The sequence below is a fragment of the Muscardinus avellanarius genome (genome assembly GCF_963383645.1).
Source record: "Muscardinus avellanarius genome assembly, chromosome: 9".
In the NCBI taxonomy this organism is placed as follows: domain Eukaryota; kingdom Metazoa; phylum Chordata; class Mammalia; order Rodentia; family Gliridae; genus Muscardinus; species Muscardinus avellanarius.
Window position 1 is genome coordinate 39,648,189 of NC_137795.1, and position 18,998 is coordinate 39,667,186.

Consider the following 18,998-nt stretch of genomic DNA (forward strand, 5'->3'; position numbering starts at 1 on the left):
TGGTTGCATCTCCCATCCTTTACATTATCCTAGGTGACAATGTTACCAAACTTCTCAACCAGCAAGGCTCATTTTTCCTCCAATTTTTTTAACATTCTTCTCAATTTTTTTGATACTTCACCTCATGTTCCTCAAAGCCCATTAGGCTTTTATTATCTGCCTGGCCCTAAAAAAAAAAAAAAAAAAAAAATCAATGCCACCTGTTATAAGTTTTATTATGAAGCACCCGTTTCTCGGGCACCAAGTAATGTTCAAGTTATCCATAGCTGAATAACAACGCCCAGATCTCTTCCTTGGCGGCTTAGGGCTCCAAGACCAAGTGTTCCAGCACACAGCCCCAGGGTCTTCTGTAACCTCATATCATACATCACTTACTGTCACTTCTGTTGGGTTCTATTGTTGAAGCCTTCAAAACCTGCCCAACATTCCGGGCGTGGTGGCGCACGCTTGTAATCCCCGCGCTTGGGAGGCTGAGACAGGAGGATCGCTCAGGTTCGAAGCCAGCCTCAGCTATTTAGTGAGGCTCTCAGCAACTTAGTGAGACCCTGTTTCCAAATAAAATAGAAAATAGGTCTGGGAGTATAGCCCAGAGGTAGAAAGCCTCTGGTTTCCACCCCCAGTACCAAACAAAACCAAACCAAACAAAAAAAACTTCCCAATGTCAAGAGGAAAGATAAAGACTTCATTTTTTATTTAATCATTTACTTAGTTTTGTGGTACTGAGGACTGAACCCAGGGGCATTCTACATCTAAAACTACACTGCCAGCTTTATTGTATTTTTTTTATTTTGAAACAGGGTCTATTTTAGTAAGTTGCTAAGAGGCTTCCTTAAGTTGCTGAGGCTGGCCTCAAACCTGTAATCCTTCTGTCTCAGCCTCCCAAGTACTGGGATTACAGGCATGTGCCACCATACCCCACTAAGACTTCATCTCTTGAAAGGAAAAGTAATAAAGAATGTGAGGTCTTAGTTTTAGAACTTTCAAAACAACCCCATGTTTTTCTGTAATGTTATCAGGTTTGCCATATTCCGAAATGGAGTCATCTGAAGAGACTTAATTAGCATATGCTCCTATTTTGAATCACAATACTTATTAAAAGTATAACCAACTATAAATGAGTGAAATAAGGCATTATGAATTGGAATTTCAAGTGAACAATGAGTATCGTCATGTGGCTGGGGGAAACAGTTCAAATAACTTTAAGAAGCTGCTGAAATTAGATCTTGACTCAACATTAACCTCAATAAAAATGATCTATTACTTGGGGAACAATTGTATTTAACCTTATGAAGTAAGATCAATGCAATTAAAATGAATATTCTCTTGAGGCTGCCACATGACTTGTGCTCTCTCGTATTTCTTGTGCCTTTACTGAGGGCACTCGAGAAAAGCAAATCTCTCTCTCTCAAAAAAAAGAAAAATGCTATAATTTGAAACCAACAAATTTGGTTTCCCGAGCCCATTTTTTTTTTTTTTTTTTTACCAAAAATCAGTATGCGAGTGCTAGGCGTAGAATATTCTAGCTATGAATGACTCATGTAGATGAAATAGTTTTGTAGAACTTCATTCTCTTAGATTATGTCCAAGAGTTTTATTTTGTATTTTATTTGCTACAGTGGGAATTTAACTCAGGGCCTTGAGTCTGCTTGGCAAGCACTCTACCACAGAGCTATATTGCAAGCCCTTTTTTATTTGCTTTTGAGACAGAATCTCACTAAGTTGCCCAGACTGACCTTGAACCGTAATCTTCCTGCTTCAGTCTTTCTAGTAGCTGAGACTATAGAGGTGTGCCACCACTGTGCCTGAATTTAACAGTTTTGAATAAAAAAAAGTTACCATATTTCCCATTCTAGAACAAAATAAATCAAGGTAGCCATAAACCATGTATATTGTCACTCCTTTTCTGCCAAACGTATCCTATACTTGTGTGTGTGTGTGTGTAGGGATTGAACCCAAGAGCATTCTACCTCTGAGCTATACTTTCAGCCTTTCTTTTTTAACCCAGGGGAATTCTATCTCTGAGCTACATCCCAGACATATTTTATTTTTTATTTTGAAACAGAATCTCTCTGAGCTGCTAAGGGTCTTCCTAGTTGGATTTGTAAGGGGCAAACAATTTTGGAATTAGCAATCACAAGTACAAAAATTGACAAAGCCTTATTATGTGTTTTCTGAAATTTATTTTTAACAGATTATAAAATCTAATAATCAGATGGGGCACATAAATGCTAAGTGGGAGAAATAACCGAAATCATGAGTAGTTCCAGAAAAGATTGCATCAAGCGTGGCAAATGCTGGGGGCTTCTGCTGTCATGCCCTGCTCCAGCGCCCCTGGGAGACATTGCTAATTAATCATCTTCTCCTGCTGGGCCCCCAGCCCCCCCATGCAGAGCTCCACGTGGCTTCTCATTGTTCAGCTTTGGCATTCAGATGAAACCTATCTGCCACGTCTGGATGAAATGGTCCTCAGGAGCGCAAACGGAAACAAGTGGGCACAGCTGATCTGATTTTATCACTAGGAATAAAGCGAGCAGGAATCTGCGGCAGCGCTGCCATCACACTCAGCCGTGATGTGACTCCCAACGAAGTTCCAGCAGGTTCACAGGGGCAGCTCGGAGGCCATCAGATCTCCGGTTCTCTAATGTTCAGCCAGATCTTTATATCTGTAAAATAGAAGTGGTGGTGCCGATTTCTCAAGGTTGTTATGAAGATTAATAGACTTTGTAAATTACCTTAAAGTAGGGGCTTGCTAAATGCCGGTTCCAAATTCTAACAGCATGCTTTTGAAAGGGGCAGAGAGGTTCCTCGGGCCAAGCTCTGAATGGTTAACAGGGGGCCTATGAGTTAAAAGTTAGGAATTCTTATCTGACACCTGGCTTACTAGGTGTAAGACATTTTCATTTGTTTAGAGACTGGAAATCGAGTGTGGTGGCATCCAAGTGTGGTGTAGGTAACAGTGGAGAAACCCAGTGTGCACTAGGGACCATCAGCTGCCTCGCTTCAGATAGGACTGTAATTGTCATTTCTTTTTTCCTTCCCTCCCTTCTCTCCCTCCCTCCTTTTCTTTCTTTCTTTCTTTCTTTCTTTCTTTCTTTCTTTCTTTCGAGATTAAACTCAGGGGCATTTTACTTTCGAGCTACACCCCAAACCCTGTGTGTGTGTGTGTGTGTCACTGGGGATTGAGCCCAGGGACATTCTACCTCCATAAAATGCTATAAAGACCCCCAAGTCTTTTTTATTTTTACTTGGAAACAGGGTCTTGCTAGGTTAATGAGAATCTCACTACTTACGGAGACTTCCCTTGAACCTGCTATCCTCCTGTCTCAGCCTCCCAAGGTACTGGGCTTACAAGCTTCTGTCACCATGTATGGCTCCCCCAACCTTATTTTTCATTTTTATTTTGACGCAGTGTCTAGCTAAAGTGCTGAGGGTTTCCCCAAGTTGCTGGTCTCAAACCTGCAATCCTCCTGTCTCAGCCTCTCTCATACTGAGATTATAGGCATGTGCCATGATATCCACCCAAAATTGTAATTTCTTGTCTTTTTTTTTTTTTGCAATACTGGGGGTGGAACCTAGGGACATTCTACCTCCCAGCTATATCCTCAGTCCTATTTTTTATTCTTTATTTGGAAACAGGGTCTCACTGAGTTGCAAAGGGCCTCACTAAGTAGCTGAGGCTGGCCGCGAACTGTGTTCCTCCTGTCTCAGCCTCCTGAGTACTGGGATTACAAGTGTGCACCACCATGCTGGGCTCCAAATTGCAATTTCTGTTACAGTTTAAATGATGGGGGTTCTTTTTCTTATTCAATTAAAGCTTGTTGAATAGAAAAATTAAAACTAATAGGCAGCTCAGTGCAGCTTTAACAAGTCTTTATTACAAAATCAGTAGGAAATAGTGAAGGAAAAAGCAGTGTGTTGGACCCGCATGCTGGAAAGCCTGAAAATGGAACTCTGGCCCCTTTTTGGGACCCCGAACCTTTAAAAAGATTTTGTATTTGTTGCGGAGTGGGGGGGTGAAAGTGTGTGTGGTGTGAAGTAATCCCCCCCTCCACCACCACACAAACAGACAAACAAAAAAACCGTGGATTCTTGTCCTAAGCTAAGAATAAGTATTCATCGCTTGGACCGTTGCTGAAGATTTAAAGGAGTTTATTAGAAAGATAGAAATACAGAAAATAGAAATACAGCCCCATGCCAAGATGGCATGAGGGGATGACTCGAATGAGTACACCAAAGGGCTTACACGTGGACCGGACTTTTTATACCCATGACCTCCATCTTGTTTGAGTGACTATGACTTAGTGAACGTCCCTGTAAGGTACCTCCCCTAGCAAGATGTGGTGAGGTGTCTCCTTTGATGAAGGGCAAGGTCAAACCCTGCCCCATCTCCCCTAGATCATCACATAGATCTGTCTTTAGAAAGAGGAAGCCCTAGCTCTCCTCTACTGACTTGTTAATTACTTTGAGCTAGGTTGTTTTACATTGGAATAGCTGCCTGTTATTAGGCAGAAACCAAGTCCTTTCTTTATCCATGTCTGCCTCCATTTTAACACACTATTTTGCAATATACCAATTATTTTCTTTTGAAATATATTAATAATCAAAGCTTTCCCAAATCTTCCTAGGCCATTCCCCATACTGGCACAGTATTGGTACCTTCTTATCAGCATTCCCAAGGCAATGGGCTAGTAACTTATTCCTTAGGCAGGTGGTGCCTCTTTGTCTCCGAACAGTGCACTTACTAAGTGCAGGGGTCAAGAATCTACTTGGCCCTTGCCTCTATTGTTTTGGGCAGTATTGTTTGCTCATCAACTAAAGTGCTTTGAAGCCACACACAAAGTTTACCTTTCCTATACCCAGGCAGGATCACAGAGGAGAGGAGGTAAACAGAGGCACTGATTGCCTCTATATATTTTTAGGGCTAAAGGCTTCAATTGACTCTAAGGCTTTTACTATAGTTTAATCATTAGAACAAAGGGCAAAGACAGAGGGGAACTCTGCACTGTAATTGCTGCAGCCCCCTCCCTGCCTCAGTGCCTGCACAGCACCCAGGCCCTGACTATATTTTACATTTTGGAAATGAATAACAAAGCAATTTCCCAATACCGGCACAATTTCAAACACAACCTTTCTGCTGGCTTTGGTGGTGCCCACCTGTAATTCCAGTTCTTGGGAGACTGTGATAGGAAGATCACAGGTTCAAGGTCAGCCTCAGCAATTTATCAAGACTCTCCGCAACTTAGCGAGCTCCTGTTTCAAAATAATAAAGGGGGGGGGGTGTCTGGTATTGATGGTACATAGAAATGGCAGGAATTAGAAAAATATCTTGTGTGGTAATGATTGAAAGCTGGAAAAAAGTGAGCCAAAGAGTAGAAGAAAGGAAAGAAAAGAGAGAAGGAGGTAAGAAGGGGGGAAGGGGAAGGAGGTGTGTGGTATTGGGGAGTAGCTTCAAAGTGTATTTGAAAATAGCTTTGGTATTAGAAACCCAGAGCTTGAGTGTGGCAGGCATTCAGACAGGGACCCTGCAGAGTTCCTGGCACCAAGGTGATTAGCAAGAAAATAGAGGGAGCCCACAGCCTTTGCATTTTAAAGGCTAGTAACTTTTAGAAGACAAGCAAAACTTCCTCGAGGATGTGGGAGGATGCCACAAGCCTTCAAGAGATCCCTGACTCTGATAAACACAACACATTTTTGGGGCATCTGTACCAGAAGAAGGCTTGGGGTCTGTACCAGAGAAAGGGCAGGCCTACAGGAAGAAATCCCCACATCAAAAGACCTGCCCTGGAAAAGGGGTGGATTTAGTCAGGTCAGAAGGCTATTGGTTAAGCAAGATAAAGGATAATGTATCTTAAAAAAAAAACTGTTCTGTATCCAAAAACTTTAGTGACTTAGTTGCTCCACTGCATTTATTCCTTTAATGCAGTGCTTTAACTCTATCCTATTGTTCTGTCTTTGTGTGTGTGTGTGTGTGTGTGTGTGTGTGTGTGTGTGTGTGTGTGGTACTGGGGTTCCTGGAAGCCCTTCTACCTCCGGGCTACACTTCCAGACCTATTTAATACTTTTTATTTGGAAACAGGGTCTCTTAAGCCAGCGAGTCTGGCTTCGAACCTGTGCGATTCTCCTGTCTCCGCCTCCCAAGCAGGGATTACAAGCGTGCGCCACCACTCCCGGCTCTTTCTGTCATTTTAATGACAAAATTGCTTAAGCTTACAGCAAAAAAGAGTTCGGGCTTTTCTTTTTCTAAAAACAGCTCAGAACAAGAACCTGTGGCTACATCTCACACCGGTGCAGTGGCACTGTACCACCATAACAGTTTTACCGTAACAGTTTTCACCATAACAGAAGGATCCTCTCATTCAGGGGCCTGAAGTTTCCATTTCCAGCCCAATTTGACATTGTAAGGCTCACCTTTCACCTTAGTCCCGGTCCAGAAAGAAATAGTGACTAAAGAAGGATTAGCATGGTCACTTTAAACAATTACTGGATCACTTAATTCAATTGCTCTTTCTTTAATTAGGAGACAATTCGCTCTTTGCAACTTAGCCCCTTTGACATTTCATTAGCACTTCCAGTCTGTAAAGGGTGAGTGCTATCCATCACAGAGAACAGCAGTGGAGCCCATCTCCACATAAACAGCACAGCGGTGGGCTTTACTAGAGATGTCCACTCTAACGCTGTGGTCATTAATCAAGCAGGTTTTGTCCAGCACACACTTATTAAGTACCTGTTTGCCAGGTGCCATGCAGCTCACAGCCTAGTAGGATTTTACCTGCTTTAAGGTCAGTAAATGGGGAGGAGGTTAATAATACACTGTAGGGGCAATATACATACATATATATGTATATATATATATATATATATATATATACACACACACACACATATATACATATATATGTATGTATGTATATAATGTATTCACATATATAGTGAATATATATATTCACATATATATTCACTATATATATTCACTATATATGTATCACTATTCACATATATCTTTTTTCCTTTCCCATTGTAAGAGTGGTGGCTAAATACCCTATAACAAAAGGCATAGTAATATGAGAAATACATAACACACTTATTTAATCAAAACTTTATGTGGCACAAGAGGCTTCAAAATGAAGACCCAAATGCCCAGGAAAAACTGTACAGTTTTTTGCTGCATAAAAATGTTTTGGTCAATGATAGACCAGGTATTCACTGTGGTCCAATAATATTATAATATAGAAGAAAATTTCCTACCGCCTAGTGACAGCAGCAGCCGTCATGGTAATATAGCACTACAAAGCACTATACATGTGTTTGCAGATGCTGGTATAGACAAACATACTACACTGCCAGTCATAAGAAAGTTCAGGGTAGTGTAGCTCAGTGGCGCAGCCTATTGTTCCAGTACGTGGGAGGCTGACACAGGAGGATCCCAGGTTTGAGGCCAGAACAGAGTAAGTTAACAAAACCCTTTCAAAATAAAAATAGAAAGGTCTGGGAGTGTAGCTCAGCAGTAGAACATCCCGGGTTTAATTCCTAATATCCCCCAAATAAGTATAGCACATATAACTATGTACATACATACTTGATAATGATAAAAAGAAGTATGTTGTTGGTTTATGTATTTACCATGTTAATGTTCCCCCAAAGTGAGTTATAGAAACCCAAATTACTCTTCCCCAAGGGGCCATAGAAACTAGAAACCCTCTCCTCTAAAGCCAGCCGCAAAACCAGAAAAGGTCACCCTCCCCCTTCTCCCTTGTAGACCTCATTTTAGAATCTTCTTCAACAAACATAAGCACAAAAATACTTTCCTCTGTGTTTGGGTCTTCATTTCTGAAGGCTCCCATGTCGCCTAAAACTTTGAAGAAATAACATATATTATGCTTTCCGCATTGACCTGTCTTTCGTCACATGAATGTCAGCAATATGGGCCAGTGAGTGCAGGAAGACACCGTATCTTTCTACACCTGCAGTGAGGCTGGAGGGCAGGGTGTGCTGGAGGAGGGGCAGGAGAAGTGTCTGCAGATGCGGGAGTGAGACCAGAATGGGCCATCTGTGAAACGCTAGGAAGTTTTTTCTAAGACAAAATGCAGCTGACTATTAAGGAGATGATTTTTTTTTTTTTTTTTTTTTTTTTTGGTGGTACTGGGGGTGGAACCCAGAGGCTTTCTACCTCTGGGCTCCTGGACCTTTTTTATATTTTATTTGGAAACAGGGTCTCACTAGGTTGCTGAAAGCCTCACTAAGTAGCTGAGGCTGGCTTCGAACCTGTGTGATCCTCCTGTCTCAGCCTCCCAAGCGTGGGGATTACAAGCATGCACCACCACGCCTGGCTTAAGGAGATGATTTTATTCAGGCTATTGCAACAGGCAGAACATTGACCCATAAAGATGGTCTCAAAGAGCGGAAACAAATGAGGTTTGATAAAAACAAGGGAGTCATTGAGGGTGGAGGTGGGTCTTTTCTAGGAGAATACAAGGACAGGCTGGTCCTCTATAGAACAAAAGCTTTTCTCAGAATGAGGTTCCTCTAGTGTTGCTGCTTTCCTTGGCATGGAGCTCCAACTTCAACATCCTGAGAACTTCTGTTTGTATCAGGAGGATATTCAAGTCCTCAAGATCCGTAAGCAGGGACGAGACCTAGTCAGGTGAGCACTATGGAACAGTGGTTGAGGCAAATCAGCTGTGACACTTGCGCTTATCTGACCTCTCATAAAGACCCGTGTTTTACGCTTGTCTTTCCTTTCCTCTTTGGATTTTTAAGTATCCTGTCTTAGTTTGATGCCTAGGTTCTGTTCACATGCTTTGCCCTGAAGCTTGAACATACTTGAGACTGCAACCAACTCCCAACAAGGTCAGCCCCATGGTTTGATTGATGTTCTTGGAGAACCTTATCTCCTTGTTCCCTTCCAGCTAACTCCTCAGCTCTCACAGCTGGCACAGCCCCTGAGCCGCACTGGGAATGTCTTGAATGAACAGCCTTTCTGGGGTACAGAAAGTCATTGGCAAACTCTGGCTTGCTGTAGAACTCAGCTGGTTTCCCCGTAGTCAGGTGGTTTCCCTGCCACCTGGGCAAAGGCGGGACCCTGTGATCTAGACTCCAGCTCCTTTAGCTTGTACATGTAAGAGAAACTGCTTCTGACCTCTGAATAAGCCCAGCCCCAAGTTGAAATACTTAATTCTTTTCTTTATTTTTGTGGTACTGGAAGTTGAATCCAGGAGCATGGTGCCTCCAAGCCACACCCCCCAGGCCTATGGAAACAAAATCTCGCTAAATTGATGACAATCTCTCATCATTGCTGAGATTGGTTTTGAACCTCTGATCCTCCTGTCTTCGCCTCCCAAGTACTGGGATTACGGGTTTCTACTACCACACCCAACTTGAGCTGTTCAATTTTCAGGCATTCAAGCCTTGAGCCACACAGTTACTGGTTGGTTAACTTTAATTGGGGTTTGCAAACACAAAATTCTACGAGTTAATTAGAATAACGATTCTATTTAATGTTAGTCCTTAATGAGATGACTGTTTTGCATTGTACCAGAAGACATACTAGAGGGAGAAAACACTACAAATTGCCTGATTATGAAATTATGTTATCAGATGAACAGGCTCAGCTCAGATGTCCTGCTTCAGAAAAATACAAAATGAATAAAATGCAAAACAGCACCGATGTCGCAGAAATTTCCCAAGAAATAATCCAATAACGATAATCTGCACCTCTGACATTGCATCTAAGAACTATATAGAGAAAGAAAGGTTTCAGAGTAAATCCAATTACCCTTGTGCTGTCTGGGGTGTGTTTTCTGGTTGAACTTCGTAGAAAACTGAGGATCCTTATGCACTAAGGCTTTTTAGAAGACAGATATCAAGTAAACAGCAGATTTTAATCTCTGCAACAAATGGTTTTAATGTAGCTGGTTAAGTTGATACTATTATGAATTTAAACCAAATTAAATTGAACCATGAAATTTAATAATACCTTGAATTTATAGATCGTTCTGTTTAAGATAACTTTTTTTGGCACTCAGAAAGTCAATTCACTTCTGTCTGATGTGATTTTCAAAGTGAATCATGAGATTTTTCAATTAAATTCTCCTTTCCCAGTAAATTTTACTAGCATTTCCCCTCTCCATCTTTTGCAATGACACAGTAATTTCCATATAAGGTCCTTCGAGTGTTTTGCAAACCCTAATTAAGTTTTTGCAGTACCCCAGCGAGGGAGGGACCAGTCTTGTGCCCAGGAGTCCTCCTCGTGCTGAGGTGATGGCTGGAATGACATTTGTTCCTGTCACTCAGAATCAGCACATAGAGCCTTAACCTGTGGGAGGGGAGGATGTGCTGACTCTGCCAGAGTTACAAATGACACTGCCATGCCTATGCTTGCTTTGAAGAAAATGGGATGAGTTTTCTTATCGAGTAATTGCTCTCTCCCAGAGTATGCAAAGATATTTTTTTATCTTTGACCCTGAATAACTGATCTGAGTTTTATTACCTTAATGTTTTGAAATCAATTTGAATTCAATGTTCTACCCATCCTCTTCTACTCATAAATATTGTTTTAGTAACGGCTTTAAATTTCATGTAATTAATGACTAGAAAATGAGAAGTATCAGACAGAAATAGTTGGAGAGGTGTTCATTTCTGGACACACATGGACCTCATTCTACCTTTTAAATGTGAAAACATAACTTTAGTTTAAAGGCAAATAGAGAAATAAAAAAAGAAGAAACTGGCTGGGTGACTTGGTTACTTTTCTCCAGCCCATGAGATGTTAATTGGAGGGATCAAAATGTTTAACATTTAATAAAAGATACCTGGTCTATTACGCTAAGAAGAAAAAAATGGCACTGGATGTTGAATCCAGGGGCATTCTACCTTTAAGCTATACCCCCTTTCTATTTTTCATTTTGAAACAAGGTCTCCCTAAGTTGCTGACGCTGGCCTTGAACCTGTGACACTACTGTCTCAGCACCCCCAAGTGCTAAGATTGTAGGCATGCACCACCATGCCAAGCAAAGCAAAAGTTTGCATGGGGCATTAAATTATTTATGTATTTATTTGTTTATTATTGTGGTATTGGGGGTTGAACGTGGGGCCGTTCTACCTCCGAGCTACACCCCCTCTCTATTTTTTTTTTTTTTTTGAGTCAGGGTCTTGCTAGGTTGATGTGATGAAAGCCTCACTACATACTAAAGCTGTACTTGAACCTACAATCCTCCTGTCTCAGCCTCCCAAGTACTGGGGTTACTGGAGTATGTCACCACACCCTGGCTACATGGGATTTTAAAAAGAGGCTTTTTGTGGCCCAGCAAGGTTGCATATTTCCCTGAGCAATGGCAGTGGAGTGGGCATAACCAAGCCACCGGCACTGTCACGCCATTAACCCTGCATCGCCATCTCCACCCTGCCCTGAAGCTCCAGGGATAAAATATTCTTGGTTCTCAATTCTAACCGAATCTTGTAACCACTTGAGGAGCTATTTAAAAATACTTATGCAATGAATACAAGGCACCAATAAAAAAAATTAAATAAAAAAATAAAAATACTTCTGCAGCAGAGCCCCACCTCAGATCCATCAAAACACACTCTGTGTGGGGTGTTGAGGGATTGAGGCCAGCTGTGGGCATTTGAAATGCCTCTGGGTGATCGTTACCTGCAGCCCTGGTTAATGCCACTCTGGAAGTTTCTGTGGAAGCTTCTGAGGAGTGGGGTGAAATAGCCCGGTGTTTCTTGCAGGATCATGGCTACACATCCACCAATTCTAAGGAGACTCCTCCAAAGAAACGTTCTAAGGCATTGGCTCTCACCACCGTGCCTTTCAAAATCCCCATCTTTGTCATGTTTGTAAGCACCTACTTGCTGGCTTGAAGCAGTGGCCAGAGGTGGGAGGGACTGCAGGGCTGAGCCTGCTCTCTGCTGCCAGGGCAAGGGGTTTGTACTAGTATTGGGAAGAGGTTTTAAAATGTATTAATATACTAGTATTGAGAAAGATTTCCGATTTAAAAAATATATCCTTTATACTAAGAAGGCCAGGGCTAGCAGAAAGGAGGGACTTGTAATTTACATTTCTAAAGAAAAGGAAAGAAAGCTAGAGCCAGGGATGGGAGGAAATCCCAGATCCTGGAGAAACAATTCCACACATCTTGGGAGATGGAACAAAAGGTGTTCAGAGAAGGGGCTGTCCCCACTTCGGGGCAAATCTGCCTGGAGACAGCAGAGACTGGGCTAGAAATACGGGCTAGCATATCTACAGATCAAAGGACCTGCCATGGACTTGGGCGGGATAAAACAGTAAACTGGAGTTCTAGGGCATTTTCATTTTAATCCCCCCCCCCCCCGGGCCACTTTCCAGCACAGGGCTGTAACTATCTCTGTATTTCTATCTTTTAATAAACTTCTTTAAATCTTCAGCAACTGTCCAAGCTATGCATATTTATTCTTAGCTTAGGACAAGAATCCACGGTCTTTTTCTGGTTTTGGTTGTTCTGGGTTTTGTTATGGGTTGGGTGTAAGTGTGTCTGGGACCCTAGCAGGGGTTCCCGGGGGAACAGTTTCCCCAAACCATATTCTCCCAATCCGTAACAGGGTTTTCCTGCTGGGGTGTTGTCCTTGGCACCAGGGCTCATCTCATGTTTTGTTGGTCACTTCTCTGATGATATTTCAACCTTTGATACTTGGAGTCGATGTTAAGTCAAAGAAAATTAGAGGGGAATGAATTGAGCTTTGATGCCAGTGGGTCAAGGAATCATATATGCCAACAACTTGGAGAAAGGTTACAAAACAGGCCAGATGTTACCTAGGTTAGGGAGGAAGACATGCAATATTAATTGTGTGGAAAAGAGAAGTTATGTGTCAGCCAGGTTTGACACTCGTGGTGGCTTTAGGCAGTACCACAGAAACTGCCGTTAGTAGATGTGGAGTCACGATGAGAAAATCATTTCCTTTCCAGTTGCCTTTAAAACCTTCTGATTACACCAAGCTAAGACCCTCAGTTTTGTATAAGTCTTAAACACCTTTCTGGCCCTTGATAGTATCTCTTTTTAGCAAAGAATTTAGGGAACAATGGTAACCAATGAGAATTTAAGAACACCGCTCAGATTTCATTTGTATCTATTTATGTGGTATCTTTTATTCATGGCAAGCAATAACGTCCTTCAGTTTGTAGTCGTGATTTAAAACTTCTTTATAAATTACATTTACTTGAGAGAATGTGAGTTGATTTAAAGAGATAATAAAACAGCGCACGTATATAACAAGAATTCTGAAGGGGATATGCTGCTTTAACTAAAAATTATTCCACCGATTTTAGAGGTGAGCATGTTTTTTTAAGCAGATCTTATTACCAGCTTGATCTTAGGGCACATGTAAGCTGGATTGTGCCTAATTTTTAAAACTAAGTAATCAATACTTTAAATCTAAATGCACCTTTAGTTTATTGTGAACATCTATCTCACTGAAACTTTTTTTTTTTTTTGCCATATGGTGACTGAACCCAGGGGCCTTCTACCTCCAAGCTACACCCCCAGCCTATTTTTTATTCTTTATTACGAAGCAGGGTCTTGCTAAGTTGTGGAGGGCCTCACTAAGTAGCTGAGGCTGGCCACAAACCTGTGATCCTTCCTGTCTCCGCCTCCCAATGCACATCCATCTCTTTGTTTTCAAATGGAATGTCACATTTAACCATTTGTGTAATTATCTATAATAATAACTTCCACTTGCTTTTGGTATTCATACTTGAACCAGGGACTTTTTAAATTACAAATTAGGTTTTCTAAAGATAAATAGCTATTCAGTTAAATAAGTAGGAAGAACTCTATCTGGTTCAAACCTATGTTGTCAACTTACAGATTTTGTTGCTGGCTGATCAGATGTTCTGTACAGTGTGCCGTTCGGTAGTGCATTTTTGCCTGACTTTCCTTGTTTGATTGTTTTCCAGCAAAATTTGAGACTGTGTGGTCATTATGTAGACTCATAACAGATGATGCTACTGTGACAATGGGGGGAGCCCGAGTAATTACTAGAGGGGAGCTGATTTAGATTATGCTTCTGTGCACAATGTGTATGTACTGAGAATAAATTAACATATCAGAATGAAAGAGCGAAATAAATTAACCACCTTCAGAAAATTAAATGAAAAGAGAAAGACTAGCTGGGTGTGGTGGTGCACACTTGTAATCCCAGCATTTGGGAGGCTGAGACAGGAGGATCGAGGTCTGTGGATAGCCTCAGCTACTTAGTGAGGACCTTTGCAACTCAGTGAGACCCTGTTTCAAAATAAAGAGTAAAAAATAGGGCTAGGTAGGTAGCTCAGAGGTAGAATGCCCCTGGGTTCCATCCCCAGTACCGCGTGCACACACACACACACACACACACACACACACACACACGAGAGAGAGAGAGAGAGAGAGAGAGAGAGAGAGAGAGAGAGAGAGAGAGAGAGAGAGAAAGAGAAACTGCTCTTTGGGGGAACTGTTCCCAGGAACCTCTGTTAGGCTCCCAGAAACTGTTCCCATGAACCACAGGTTCTTATCCAGACTGAGGATAGATATGCACTAGTCCAGACTCTTGCCAAAGATTTAAATGAGTTTATTATTACAAAGATAAAAATACAGGTTGTAACTGTATGGCACCATTAGAAAGAGGGAAAGATAGAGCTTAGAACAAAGCACTGTGCCACAGAGTGACATAGTGGAATGACCCAAAGCAAGTCAGCAGAAGATTCCTGGACACAGAGTATTTTTTTTTAATGTAAAAATACAAAAATGTGATTTATTTATTTTATCTACCCTATAATTACCTCTAAAACACAACTTTTACCTTGAAGTTTAAGGCAGTTTTATTTATTTTTTTAATTTTTTTTATTGGTGCATTATATTCATACAACTTATTGGGCTAAAAAACTTGTGTGTACAAACATGTACTCATCGCTGATTTAACTCCTACCCAAATCCCACCCCATTCCCTCCCCGTCCCTCCCTCCCTTGCTTTGCTTAGTGATTGACTTCGATATGTTTAAGTACATTGTGAGCTTTAGAGATTTTCCTCTTCCCCCCTCATTTCTCCTCCTTTAGGTTGTCTTGTTTGCTCCTCTTTTCTCCCTAACTCTCACATATTAGGGAAAGCATCTGATTTCTTATTTTTTGTGCCTGACTAATCTCACTTAGCATAATGTCCTCCAGTTCCATCCATTTCCCTGAAAATGATGTAATTGAGTTTTTTTTGATGGCTGAGTAAAATTTCATTGTGTACATATCCCACAGTTTTGTAATCCATTCATCTGTTGATGGACATCTTGGCTGGTTCCATAGGTTGGCTATGGTGAATTGTGCAGCTATGAACATAGATACACATGCATTAGTTTGGTAGTTTGGTTTCTTTTCTTTAGGGTAGATACCCAACAGAGGTATTGCTGGATCAAATGGTAGGTGTGTTCCCATTCTTCTGAGGATTCTCCATACTGTTTTCCAAAGTGGTTGCACTAATTTGCAATCCCACCCACAATGTCTTAGAGTTCCCACTTCTCCACATCCTCGCCAGCATCTGTTGTTGTTTGTGTTTTGAATGATGGCCATTCTAGTTGGATTTAGGTGAAATCTCAGGGTAGTTTTGATTTGCATCTCTCTGATTGCCAGTGATGTTGAGCATTTTTTCATGCATTTATTGGCCATTTGAATTTCTTCTTTTGTGAAGTGTCTATTTAGTTCATTTGCCCATTTTGTTATTGGATGCTTTGTTTTCTTAGTGTTGAGTTTCTTGAGTTCTCTGTATATTCTAGATATTAGTCCTCTATCAGTGGTGTAGGTGGCAAAAATCTTCTCCCATTCTGTTGGCTCTCGACTGAGATTCTTGATAGTTTCCTTTGCTGAACAGAAGCTCTTCAGTTTCATGCAATCCCATGTATTGATTCTCCTTTTAATTTGTTGTGCCTTTGGGGTCTTGTTGAGGAAATGTTTGTCTGTGCCTATGTGTTGTAGTGTTGGACCTATGCCCTCTTTAAGGAGCTTCAAAGTCTCTGGTTTAATTTCCAAGTCTTTGATCCATCATGAGTTGACTTTTGTACAGGGTGAAAAAGTGGGATTAACATCCAATTTTCTGCATATGGTTAACCAGTTTTGCCAACACCATTTGTTGAAGAGGCTATCTTTTTTTCCAGTGTATGTTTTTGGCCTCTTTGTAAAAAATCAATTGGCTGAAAGTGTGTGGACTTGTTTCTGGGTCTTCTATTCTGCTCCATTGGTCTATATATCTGTTCTTTTGCCAGTACCATGCTGTTTTTATTACAATGGCTTTGTAGTATAGTTTAAAGTCAGGTATTGTGATTCCTCCTGCGTGGTTTTTGTTGCTGAGAACTACCTAGGCTATTCTGGGCTTTTTGTTATTCCAGATAAATTTAAGGACTGATTTTTCTATGTCTGTGAGGACTGATCTTGGTAGTTTAATGGGCATTGCATTAAATCTGTAGATCACTTTTGGGAGGATGGCCATTTTAATGATATTTACTCTGCCAATCCATGAACATGGAAGATCTTTCCATCTTCTAAGATCTTCGATTTCTTTTTTCAGTTTTTTATAATTTTCTTTGTAGAGATCTTTTACCTCCTTGGTCAAGTTTATTCCTAGGTATTTTATTTTTTTGTGGGAGATCCTGAGTGGAAGTGTTTTCTGAATTTCTTTTTCAGTGGATTTATGGTTGGTGTACAGGAAAGCTTCTGATTTTTTAAGATTGATTTTGTATCCAGATACCTTGCTGAATTTGTTGATCAGTTCTATAAGCCTTTTGGTTGAGTTGGTTGGGTTTTCTAAATATAGTATCATGTCATCTGCAAATAGTGAAAGCTTAAGTTCTTCTTTTCCTATTTGTACTCCTTTGATTTCCTTTTCTTGCCTTATTGCTCTGGCTAGAGTCTCTAGTACCATATTGAAGAGAAGTGGTGATAGTGGACATCCTTGTCTCATTCCAGTTTTTAGGGGGAATTCTTGAAGTTTTTCCCCATTTAATATGATGTTGGCAGTGGGCTTATTGTAGATTGCCTTAATAATGTTGAGATATGTTCCTTCTATTCCAATTCTCTGAAGTGTTTTTATCATAAATGAATGTTGAATTTTGTCAAATGCTCTTTCAGCATCTATTGAGATGATCATGTGGTTTTTGTCTTTGATTCTGTTTATATGATGAATTACATGGATTGATTTTCATATATTGAACCAGCCTTGCATCCCTGGGATGAACCCTACCTGGTCATGGTGAATGATTTTCTTGATGTGGTTTTGAATGCGTGTTGCTAGTATTTTGTTTAATAGTTTTGCATCCAAGTTCATCAGAGATATAGGCCTGTAGTTTTCCTTCCTTGAACTGTCTTTATTCGGTTTGGGTATTAGTGTGATGTTGGCTTCATAGAATGTATTTGGGAGAGTCCCGGTTTTTTCTATTTCCCGAAATAGTTTGAGTAGTATTGGGATTAGTTCTCCTATAAAGGTTTTATAGAATTCACTTGGGAAACCATCTGGTCCTGGGCTTTTCTTTGATGGTAAGCTCTTTATTGCTATTTCAATCTCTTTGATTGTTATTGGTTGGTTTAAGTGTTCTATATCTTCTTGACTCAGTTTAGGAAGGTTGTATTTATCTAGGAAGTTGTCGATTTCCTCCAGATTTTCCATTTTGTTGGAGTATAGTTTTTCAAAGTAGTTTCTGATAATCCTCTGGATTTCTACGCTGTTAGTAGTAATGTCTCCTTTTTCATCCCTTATCTTCATAATTTGGGTTGATTCTCTCTTTTTTTTAGTTAGGTTGGCTAGTGGTTTATCAATCTTGTTAATTTTTTCAAGAAACCAGCTTTTGGTTTTGTTGATTTTCTGTATTGTTTTTTTATTCTCTATTTCATTAATTTCTGCTCTAATTTTAATAATTTCCCGTCTTCTTCTGGCTTTGGGGTTCAATTGTTCCTGCTTTTCAAGGGCTTTGAGGTGTGTCATAAGGCTATTTATTTGAAGATTTTCTGTTTTTCTTATGTGAGCACTCAGTGCTATAAATTTTCCTCTTAATACTGCCTTCAAAGTGTCCCAGAGGTTTTGATATGTTGTTTCTTTATTTTCATTTGTTTCTAGAAATTTCTTGATTTTACCTCTTACATCTTCTATGACCCATTCTTCATTCAGAAGTGTGGTGTTCAGTCTCCACATGTTTATGCTGTTTCTCTGGGTCTTCTTACAGTTGATTTCTAGTTTCATTCCATTATGGTCTGAAATGACACAGGGAAGTATGTAACATTTTTTAAATTTGCTAGTGCTCATTTTGTGTCCCAGGATGTGATCTATTTTGGAGAAGGTTCCATGAGCAGCTGAGAAAAATGTAAACTCTGCTGTAGTTGGGTGAAATATTCTATATGTGTCCAACAGGTCCATTTGGTTAATGGTGTTCTTTAGTTCTGAGACATCTTTACTGACCCTTTGTCTGGAAGATCGGTCTAGTATTGTGAGAGGTGTGTTGAAGTCTCCCAGTATTATTGTGTTGGGATTTATGTGTGACTTCATGTCACAAAGAGTTTGATTTATGAAAGTAGCTGCCCCTATGTTTGGGGCATAGATGTTGATTATTGTTATTTCCTCTTGCTGGACTATTCCTTTTACCAGTAAAATGTGACCTTCTTTGTCTCTTCTAATAAGTTTGGGTATGAAATCTAACTTGTCTGATATCATAGTTGCTACTCCTGCTTGTCTTCGAGTACCATTAGCATGGATTACCTTGCTCCAGCCCTTTACCTTGAGTTTGTTCCTATCTTTACTTGTAAGGTGTGTTTCTTGTAAGCAGCAGATGGATGGATTCTGGCTTTTAATCCATTTTGCCACTTTATGTCTTTTTATTGGGGAGTTGAGGCCGTTTACATTCAGTATGATTATAGAGAGATAATTTTTAATTCCCAACATGTTAAGATGTTATTTCTATTTGAGATACTGTTTATTCTTCTTTGCTTAGTTGTCTGCTGGGTGGGAATTCTTGTTTCTTT